Genomic DNA, 10,290 nt, shown 5'->3' with positions numbered 1-10,290 from the left:
TCTTCGCCACGGCGCTCCTCGCGAGTTACTCCGCGACCGTGGACGCACGTTCCTCTCAGAAGCCGCACAAGACATCCTGCGTGAATGCAGTGTTGTTCATCGAACGACCAGTGCGTAGGATCCCCAAACCAATGGCATGACTGAAGGCTTCAATCGCACATTAGGTGACATGCTGTCCATGTATGTATCTGCTGACCACACCAACTGGCACCGCATACTACCATTTGTCACCTATGCGTGCAACAGCGCACTCAGTCCACGACTGCATTTTCTCCCTTCTTTCTTCTATATGGCCATGAACCTTCCTCAATTTTGGATACCATTCTGTCGTATCGCCCGGATAATTCAGAGTCTGCAACTCTCTCAGAAGTCGCCACCTATGCGGAAGAATGCAGGCAGCTAGCAAGTTCGCTAACTACACAAGACCAAGCACACCAAAAGGACCGCCATAACGCCAACCTGCATCCCCAGTCATATTCGCCTGGAAAATTGGTGTGGCTTCGCGTTGCCTCCTCAGCTCCAGGTCTTTCCTCAAAGCTGCTGCCTAAGTATGAAGGCCCATACCGCATCCTGCGTTAAGCATCTCCGGTAAAATATATTGTCGAGCCCGTACAGTCATCCACAGACCGCCGCCGTCACGCACGTGAGACTGTTCACGTCGACCGACTGAAGCCGCACTATGACCGACCAGTTGTACCTGTGCCTTAACCTATCGCCAGGATGGCTCCTTTTCCGTGGGGGAGCGATTTGTAGAATGGATAGGGTGCATTTACAGTGCCTGAAAAAGACGAGGAAGAGAACCGTGGTTCGTGCTCATGACAGCTCCGATTTGGATCTCCTAGGAGACAAGACAAGACAAGATTTGGATCGCTGAGCGCTTGACCTGCGTTCGTGTTTAATAAACGTGTCGTGGACTGAACGCTCAACGCGTACTATCAGCTTATTTATTTTGTTACGCTGTAGTGAACTCCTTACTTTGGGCTTGAATTCAAACACATGCTTATACAATAACTACTTTGAAAATGTTCAAGTGTGCGTGCGTGCGTGCGTGTGTGTGTATGTGTGTGTGTGTGTGTGTGTGTGCGTGCGTGCGTGCGCGCGCGTGCGTGTGTGTGTGTGTGGGCGTGTGTGTGTGTGTGTGTGTGCGCGTGTGTGTGTGTGTGTGTGTGCGTGCGTGCGTGCGTGCGCGCGCGTGCGTGTGTGTGTGTGTGTGGGCGTGTGTGTGTGTGTGTGTGTGTGTGTGCAGTTTTCGAAGTTGTTTCTTCTCATATACTCAAAGACTGTATGGCATTTATTGAGTGTCCGTGACTTCAGCGTTCTCAGTTTTTTTTATTCATATGATATATAAGGAGATGTTGGCGCACCATTATGGCGCCGGCTACCCCTTAGCCGTTGAGTGAAACTTGAAGACGTATCTTGAAGCAAAACATACAAAGCAGTGCATTGAAAATAGAAAACTCGGGCACAGGTATGCAAAGACACACTTATACGCACATATCACAACATAAAGGTAAGAAAATGTTCGAAAGTCAATGAATAAAGTTTCTGATAATGTCCCTCGTTAATATTCGGTCCACCAGCACAAAACAGCAGAGCACACGTGTGGTCCTTATAAAGATGCATTCACTCGTATGTACATATTAGTCGACGCGTCATTCATTTCACAACACTCGCATGATGGGTGTCACATGATACTGTACATAAGAAGTACATGTGTTACAAATGAAAGTTCGTTATTTCTTAATACTTGTCAGCAATCCCGCTGTATTGTAAAAAACGTGTTAATGTCTTTAAAGCGTGTGACTGTAAAACTCCAGTAGGCCACGGGCCCAGAAGGTTCATCATGTTAACCAGCCTGCGGTCTCATGCCAACAGTTCGGACTTAAGACGGCGTCTCGGCGTGTCATGATGTGGAGAGTCTATGAGAAGGTGACATACGTCTTCATCTTTAAATCAACATTCGCATTCGGGAGTTTCACCTCTGCCGATTCTGTGCAAAAAAATGTTTTGTGTATGCGGTGCCTATATAGCCTCAATCGGTGAATTAGAGTTTCCATACTTCTATCTAATGTCAGCGTAATTTTGAATTCAATAAATAGATCGATGTGATATAAATCGCAGCTCTTTGTACTATGGTCAAACAATGCAGTTTTGCTCATTCTGGAAGTTGTATTCTTTATAATACTACGCAATTCAGTTTTCGAAATTGGTAAAGAAACAGTAACGTCTTTACGATGTGCTTGTCGTGCTGCTTCATCAGCAGCTGTGTTTCCACGAATGTTGCAATGGCCAGGTGTCCACTGGAATTTCATCTCATGCTGCGCCTTCTTTGCTTTGGTGAGCTCTTTCAGCGTTTCGTATGTCATACTATCACTTATTATTGTCGTGTTTGTACCGGAGAGTGATGTTAATGCGGCCTGCGAGTAACTGAAAAGTACCCATTTTCTAGCGTCTGCTACCGAGTTTATAAACTTTAGAGCATAAAAAATAGCGAGGAGCTACGATGTAGTTGATGACGTCATGCGACATAATTTAAACGATTCCTGAATATTAAGCGGTGTTATGATAAATGCCGATGTTGAAGACGTTGTAGTACTTGAGCCATCTGTGTAAATATGTATGTATCCTGGATACCACATGTGTATCTGGTAAAGCGCTAGTTGTTGAGCAGCTTGGATGAACATCTCTCTCTTTCTGATAATGCCATCCTCTGAGAATTCAATGCTTGGTATTACAAGCAGCCATGGAGGATAGTCTATTTCAGAGCTCTAAAATTCATTTCTCGGTAATATATGTACATTACTCTGTACATCGTTATGAGCATTACTTTTATCTCTTATTAAAATCCGCAGTGATAATGGGTGGTCCTGGTGTTGCGTCTGTAGGCGAAAAAACTGGCGGCATGTTTCAATTGTTCTCATGACTGGAAAGGGTGGTTGTCGAGTCTCTGCTATGACAAGGCTGCTGGAAGTCGCTCGTGGAACACCTATGCAGACGCGCAGTCCCCTAGCTAATAGTCTTTGAAGTCGTTCCTCTGAAGTGCGGGAAAGGCCGTGTAACACTGCTGCAGAATATGCAACTTTTTGTCGTATAAATCATTGTGAACAGCAAGCATGAATGATACAGACCCGCCCCATGATGTCTCAGCAATTCTGCGGAGTATATTCACTAGCGTATTCACCTCGTTTTCGAGTTTCTTTATGTGAGGTGCCCATGATAGCTGCCTATCAAGTATTACTCCGAGAAACCGATGCTGTGTCACAATCATTAGTGGTTCTTCTTCTAAATTGAGATTGAAGTTCTTCAACTTCTTACGGGTGAAGGGCAATACAGCTGTCTTTGCGTGCGATAGAATCATTCCTCTTTCTTTTAAAAAAGTTGTTGATAATATTTATTCCGTCTTGCAATGCAATCTGAATTAACCGTATGTCCGTGCCAGATGCCCAAATGCACACATCGTCTGCATATAAGGAGTATTTCAACCTGGAAGGCAGTCTTTTAGCTAAATCAGCCATAAGATAGTTGAAAAGAAGAGGGCTGAGTACGCTTCCATGTGGCACTCCCTGTCTGACGTCATGTTCTGCACTTTTTCCTTCGCTCGTCTGGATGAATATTTTACGACCTGATAAAAATTTGCATACCCACCGCAAAGACCTGCCAGACAGTCCAAGTTCCAACATACTCAGCAGAACATAAGTGTAACTGACTGTGTCAAATGCCCTTTTGATGTCCATGAACACTGTGAACGTCAAACTACCACAGGCGCGTTCATGCTCCACATACGTTACTAAGTCCAGTATTGCATCCATTGTGCATCTCTGTTTCCTACAACCTGTCAAGTAGTTAGAGAATACACCTGTTCTGTTGCACCGCCATTGAAGTCACGCGTCAATAATTTTTTCCATTACCTTACATAGACAGCTTGTCAGACTGATTGGACGGAAGGATTCAAGGTTCAAGGGCGTCTTAGCCGGTTTTAAGATCGGAATGATGCGAGCAGACTTCCAAGACTAGGGTACAATTTCTTGCGTCCATAGATTATTGTAAATATCTGAGAGAATAGTTGTGCATGTGGGCCCAAGGTTCTTTAGCATATTGTACGTAATGCCGTCCGGTCCAGAGGTCGATTTTTGACGACATGATGCTATAGCACAATGCAGCCCCCTTAACGTAAATAGAGGGTATAGTTGAGGATGCTGGGCCCAAAAGCAAGCAATAATTTCTTGGCTGGCTAACGCGACAGAATTATCAAATAAGGCACATTGTGATGCGGCGGGCCTACTGATAAGTTGACGAAATTCATCTGCTACCACAGCTTCTGGTTTGTCCAAGGCTACAGCAAGAGCACGAAATGGGAAGCTCTGTGATACAGCGCCACTAAGTGCTCGAATTACAAGCCAAATTCTCGGAACAGGTGTGTGGGGAGAGAGCGTGCCACAGAAATCACGCCAGCGTTGTTTACCTAAATTTTCGCGTAGTCTGCGCATTACACTGTGGATTTTCTGTGCATTTTTGTATGCTTCTAAACTTCTGCTGCGTCGATATGCCTTTTCTGAACGTCGTCTTGTAGCTCTTAGGTGTTCATACTCTCCATCGACTGCAGCATAATCTTTTGGAATTGAGATTTTCTTTGTACATTTATTTGCATTATCTTGCAGAAATTCAGTAAAGCTTTCAACTGTCGTGAGTTCACTATTTTGGTTTGTTAGGTGGTACCGAAAAGCTTTCCAGTTCGTTGGTTTGCTGTAGCGTTTGGTGTCGTCTTTTCGGAAGTAGGGGTGATTTATTAGTATGGGAAAATGGTCACTCCCACGTGTTTCTACATCCGTTGTCCATACCACACCATTCACTAGATCTTGGGAACACAATGTTACATCGATGCAACTCGAGTAATTATGCCCTCGGAAAAACGTTTGGGAGCCGTCATTTAAAATTGTTAAATTGCATTTGTCTGCGGCACACTCAGCAATGTTCCCACGTGCATCACATCGATCACTACCCCAGATTATGTTGTGCGCATTAAAGTCTCCGCATATTAACGTGTATGAATGAGAAATGTTGAAGATATTTGTTAGCTCTTCCACCGAAATGCGGCTTGAAGGTTGTAGGTAAAGAATGATCACTGTTGCGCACTGCTCACCAAAGGATACTTTGCAAGCGACGAATTCCGGGAAGACCAAATCACTTGAGTGAACTTGGTGAGAAGGTAGGTCCTTTCTGACGCAGAAATGCCCTCTGCTAGGACTACTTCGACGAGATGACTTATATATCACGTAGTCGGAGAGGCGGAAATCATCATTCATTCCTGCCTCTTGGATGCAAAGTATTGGAATATTATACTGCTGAAGGAGTTTACGGAAGTCAGCCCACTTCCTAAGAAGACCATTGGCATTCCACTGGTTTATGGAGACATCTTTGCAGCGCTTATTCATATGTTACTTGTCGCAGGTTTGACCCGGATTGTTGACACAATAGTGCTTCCAGAAGCAGCAGGGCTTTTACTTCTGGCAGATTGTTTGCTTCCGGTAGAGCAGACAGGATCGCCTTAAGTGCTGCGAAAAGTATTGGCAGAATCAATTACATGACTGATGCAGAGGCACGGTCTCCATTGAATGGTTGATTTTCTGAGGCCTGTTGAGAATGACGTGACGTTTCGATGCTGTAGTTGGGGTGAACACTGGCACTGTCGGTTTTGCTACTTTCCGGCAGAGGTCGCGTGGGCGTTCGCAGCTTTGACGCGTAGGTTGGGTTACTCGAAGATACCTCTCGTGAGTGGTCTCTCGGGTGTGCCCCTGGCGGTTCTCTTGACGGCTCTCTTGGCGTGCTTGTCGGCTGTTGTTGCGGTAGCCGCTGAGGTGGATCACGTACAGGATGAACAGTATCAATTCATTGGGGCGCGGTTTTCTTCCATGGATGAGCTCATGCTGACGCATTTTTGCAGCAGTTTTACTTTGCGGGCAGCCTGAATATGAGGCAGCGTGATTACCTGCACAGTTTGCAAACTTAGGCTGAAGAACAGTCTTGCACTCATTGTGACGGTGTTCTGAGCAGATCTTACATCGGCGTGTGTTATGGCAACTTTTCGCCATGTTTCCGAATCGCTGGATGTTATAGCACCGAAGTGCTGACTAAGATATTCTGCCACTGAGTGACTGGTGAATCCTAAGTAGATTCTTCCTGGAATCGGGCGGTCATCTCGAAAAGTCAGTATCACTGAGTGAAGTGGACGCGACGTTACTCCTCCATCTTCCTGGCAGTAGTATTTTATTTGCCGTCGCGCCAATATAACCCCTGCATCTCTCAAGTACTCTAGGAGGTGTTCATCTGAATATTGCAGAGGAACATGTTTTACTTTCCCAACGTTCCGAGTGTATGACTCCGGGATGAAAGGCTTAACTTCCAGGCCACCTATATTTGAAAGCATCAGAAGACGCTTGGCTGAACTTAAGGAAGCAACGCTGACACTGAAGCCTCCATCTCTGGTCGTTCTGAATGACTGCACTTTTTTTTAGCAGCGGAAACTACTTCAGCTGACACTCGATTGGTGTTCACTTTCCAGAAGCTAGCACCTTCGGCTGTTGGACGAAAGACGACTGGAATACCCTCTGCTCGTTTCTTTTTATAAGTAACCAACGTAAATGGTTCATTGTTGCCCATGTCTTCTTCATCACTTAGGTAATAGTTTGACGTTTTATCGTCGAGAGGATTCTCTTCTAAGCGAAGCTTCTTGCTCTCAGCTTCATCGTCTTCCATTGCTGCTGTGCTCGCTGGAGCCATTTCACGGTTGTGAATGAGAAAACGTGCCGGCTTTATGATGCTTGGGCGCGCCTGTAAGCCCCCAGGCTTTTCATTGTGTCCTGCAGTATCACTCATGTGGTTTAACGCACTTGGACGAGCATAAGGCTCGTGGCGATGGCTACCAACCACCGTAGTGGTCGCGTACTAGCCAAGTCTTAGATAAAGGAACCTCGTACCTGTAGGGCGCCGAGTTCTCGAAGTCTTCACCCGGCGTCTTGTTGGCACACCGCGAAGAAATGGATGTCAGCGTAATAGTCCAAGAAAAGAGCAGAAATTGAACAGTGCACAGAAACAGCGAGTGAACAGATGCACTTCTTCTTCTTCGTTTTTCCCTTTTCTCTAGGCGCCCTCCTACAGTGGGAGAATGCCTGGAGCGTGCGCAAGTGTGTCTACTTCCAGTCAAGCCAAGTGCATTACAGTTGGACTCGCGAGAAACGTGAACAATCAGCAAAAAGCTGTCACTCAGGAAACAATCTCTGTTCTGCTGGTGCTGATGATGGCTTGTATATACGGATCACACCCACTCCGGGGGATCGGCTCTTAACAGAACAATTAGAGGTGATCACATGGGTATTGTATATACAATGAATTATGAAATGGCTAGAAGAACATTATGTTAATAAATTTTGAGTTTGGCAATCAACAACGCCCTGATTGAATTAGTGATTTTTCTACAGCAGAACAAAGATCCCGATGACAATGACCCGTCATCTGCTCGATGCGCTGACCGCGGAGACACGAACGCATGCTAAACGCCGCCACATTAGCCCCGCATCTCGTTGCGATTCATAGGAAAACAAGAGAAAAAAGGCGCGCACAATCCCTTATTGCATCTCAATATTTTTCTAGTTTTATTACTGTCTTCAAGTAACAAAAATATGAACTACGCATGTCGTGTTAAACAATTATCGCCATGTCACGTGCCACTGTTGGCAACGTCAGAGCACAGTCATCTACGTAGAGGACCAACGTCGCTGCACTGCCGTGTACGTATAGGGCCATTCATACGTGCATGACGTGCTACATTTAGTTGGGCGTACATAACAAGCCCACGTACGCAGCACTGCCGCAGGAGACAAGTGCGCATGTGCAGTGCGTCAGGCATCGGTTTCAGAGATGTGCACGTACGCCCGAAAAAAGAAAAAAAAAACGCGGCGTGCGTAAACGTGACGAGGCGAAGCGTACGCGGCGTAACGCTCTCGCGATATCTCGATTGAAGTAGGAACCAGATAGCGAAATGGCCGCGATGGCGTCGAACGCAGAGAGCAACAAAGCCTGCCCGCATCGAGTATATTAAAGACAATAGTCTTTCTTGGGGACTTGACGAAAAAAGTTTGGTCTGTGTGTATGTCTGTACACTTGTCTGGCTGCTCTAACGACACCTGAAACGGCATCAAACGGCCAACCCCATCCGCAGCGCCCACTAATATTGCTCAAGGGTTAGCGTTCATAGTTCTGTGTTTGTAAATAAAATCTATTATTGCGCATATCTGAGGCACTATACAACAATGCTACGATGTTTTGTATGTCTGCCTTAATACTAAAAGAGACACACACAAGTAAATCTAAGGAATTCATCGCTTAATCGTGGTGCGCTGACAGTGTAAGGCGATGCTCAAAAAAGGTGTTTCCAACGCTTTGCTACAACGTCACGGTGGTGGCATCTGCCCGTCTCTTTGTGTTCAACACCCTAATTATCACCTCCGAGAGTGGCAAGCATCTTTCTCCGCGGGCTGCACGCCTTCGCTTTCGAAGATAACTGCCAGATGGCACTTGTGTCTAACATGCTTCGATGTGCTCGTTTGCCTCCGCTACACGCTGGAGGCACTCTAACGCAGCGCCTGAAGAGTACCATTCACCGATTTTCTTGCACAGAACATCAAATAAACGTTTTGTTCACTCACTCCAGACGCAAGACAATCGTCTTTCGACGACATTAGCGATGTAACATGCAGATTTGGAACCATTTTTTTTTACATTGAAGGACGATGCTGAGCTGCTAGCGGAAGTAGAAACGAGCAATCCGTTTAGGCATCCGGAGCAGTGGAAAGAGAATGCTTGGCGGCTCAGGGAAGTCCTGAAAGAACGATTTACAGTGCACTGTGTGCGAGAGTGCTTGGACCTGTCGCTGTTTTATTTCTGAAAACGTACGTCTTGTTGAACCAAACGTATCTTGGTACGGTGAACCAGAGGTATCGTTGAGCGCTTCGCATGCAGCGTCCGCGACGTATCGTGCCGCGTAAGTTTATGCTCGTTACGTGTGCCCAGCTAAAAGTGTCTTTTCTCTGGGTGCACGCCCACAAAAGGAAGCGGAGCAGCGTTCATCTTGAAATTGGACCCATTTTTTCGGCGCGTAGCAGTGCACATTTTGGTAGACGTCATTGCGAATGCCCCTTATACGCATTGCACTTGTCAGCTCAAATTGTCGAACCAGGGTAGTGACCCTTTAAATCAGTAACAAGTCCGCCACAATGGTGGAGCGATTGCGGTCATGAAAGTCGCGGAAACAAAGCGCCGCCATTACCTTCTGATGTGCAGTCAAGCAAGGCAACTTGTCACGACCGCAAAACCCAGCGTCGGGTCGAAGGTAGCAGGTATATCGCAGACATCGAATTCTTCTTTTTGATTTGTACAGTAGGCCTCGCCCAAACGGGCAAGGCCTCACAAAAATTTGCCTATAGGCTCATTTAGTTGTCCTTCCCCACGGCAATCTTTAGTAAAAGGCGAAAGATTGATTCGACCAGCTGAGGAAGGACCTGAGCAGTGATTAGTCCTAGGTCCACATTCCGGGGTTGTTGAAAAATGGCCAGAGCACTTGGCCAAGTTTTTATAGAGGCTTTTTGTAGGTTTCTGGCTGTTAATGTGTATACATATGTGTTGTCATGGATTTTTCTACACGATTCACATTTTAACGCATACCTTTTAAATAACATATGTCAAGGATAGCCATCTTTATTTCAGTTTATGCTCCCACATTGACGAGAAATGCTTGCAGCCGTGTACACTTCCATCAAAGTTTGTAAGTGCCGGAGTAACGGCATGTGAGCACGCATCTATTTCATACTTCGCGCGCTTCGTATTTTGTAGTTTTAAGGGGCTAAGCTCCTTAAAGGGTCCCTGAAACGGTTTTTAATACGAAGCATTTCTTAGTGACCTTCGGCGACATTGAGCGTATCTATCTATCTATCTATCTATCTATCTATCTATCTATCTATCTATCTATCTATCTATCTATCTATCTATCTATCTATCTATCTATCTATCTATCTATCTATCTATCTATCTATCTATCTATCTATCTATCTATCTATCTATCTATCTATCTATCTAGCCGCCAACGACTTTTAGCTCTCTGGCCATTTCGATGACGGTATCAATAGCAAACTTGGTATGGCACAAGATGACTCTATGAAGGACATATTTGACTAGTGACAACATGAAAATTTTGACATTTATGCCTTAAATTTCATGATTTACATGTCATGGGCTTGC

At 45.5% G+C, this 10,290-nt stretch overlaps 1 non-coding gene across 1 annotated transcript; it reads right to left on the bottom strand.

The window, feature by feature from the left end:
* Positions 1–9,437: 9,437 nt before the first annotated feature.
* LOC142804331 (U5 spliceosomal RNA) lies at positions 9,438–9,562 on the bottom strand. The gene has a single exon (XR_012894597.1). It is a non-coding gene; the product is annotated as a U5 spliceosomal RNA (small nuclear RNA).
* Between the last annotated feature and the right edge of the window lie 728 nt (positions 9,563–10,290).

This window comes from Rhipicephalus microplus, chromosome 3 (genome assembly GCF_043290135.1).
Source record: "Rhipicephalus microplus isolate Deutch F79 chromosome 3, USDA_Rmic, whole genome shotgun sequence".
NCBI lineage: Eukaryota > Metazoa > Arthropoda > Arachnida > Ixodida > Ixodidae > Rhipicephalus > Rhipicephalus microplus.
The sequence above is the reverse complement of the archived record's forward strand: the minus strand, read 5'-3'. Positions and strand labels throughout refer to the sequence as shown.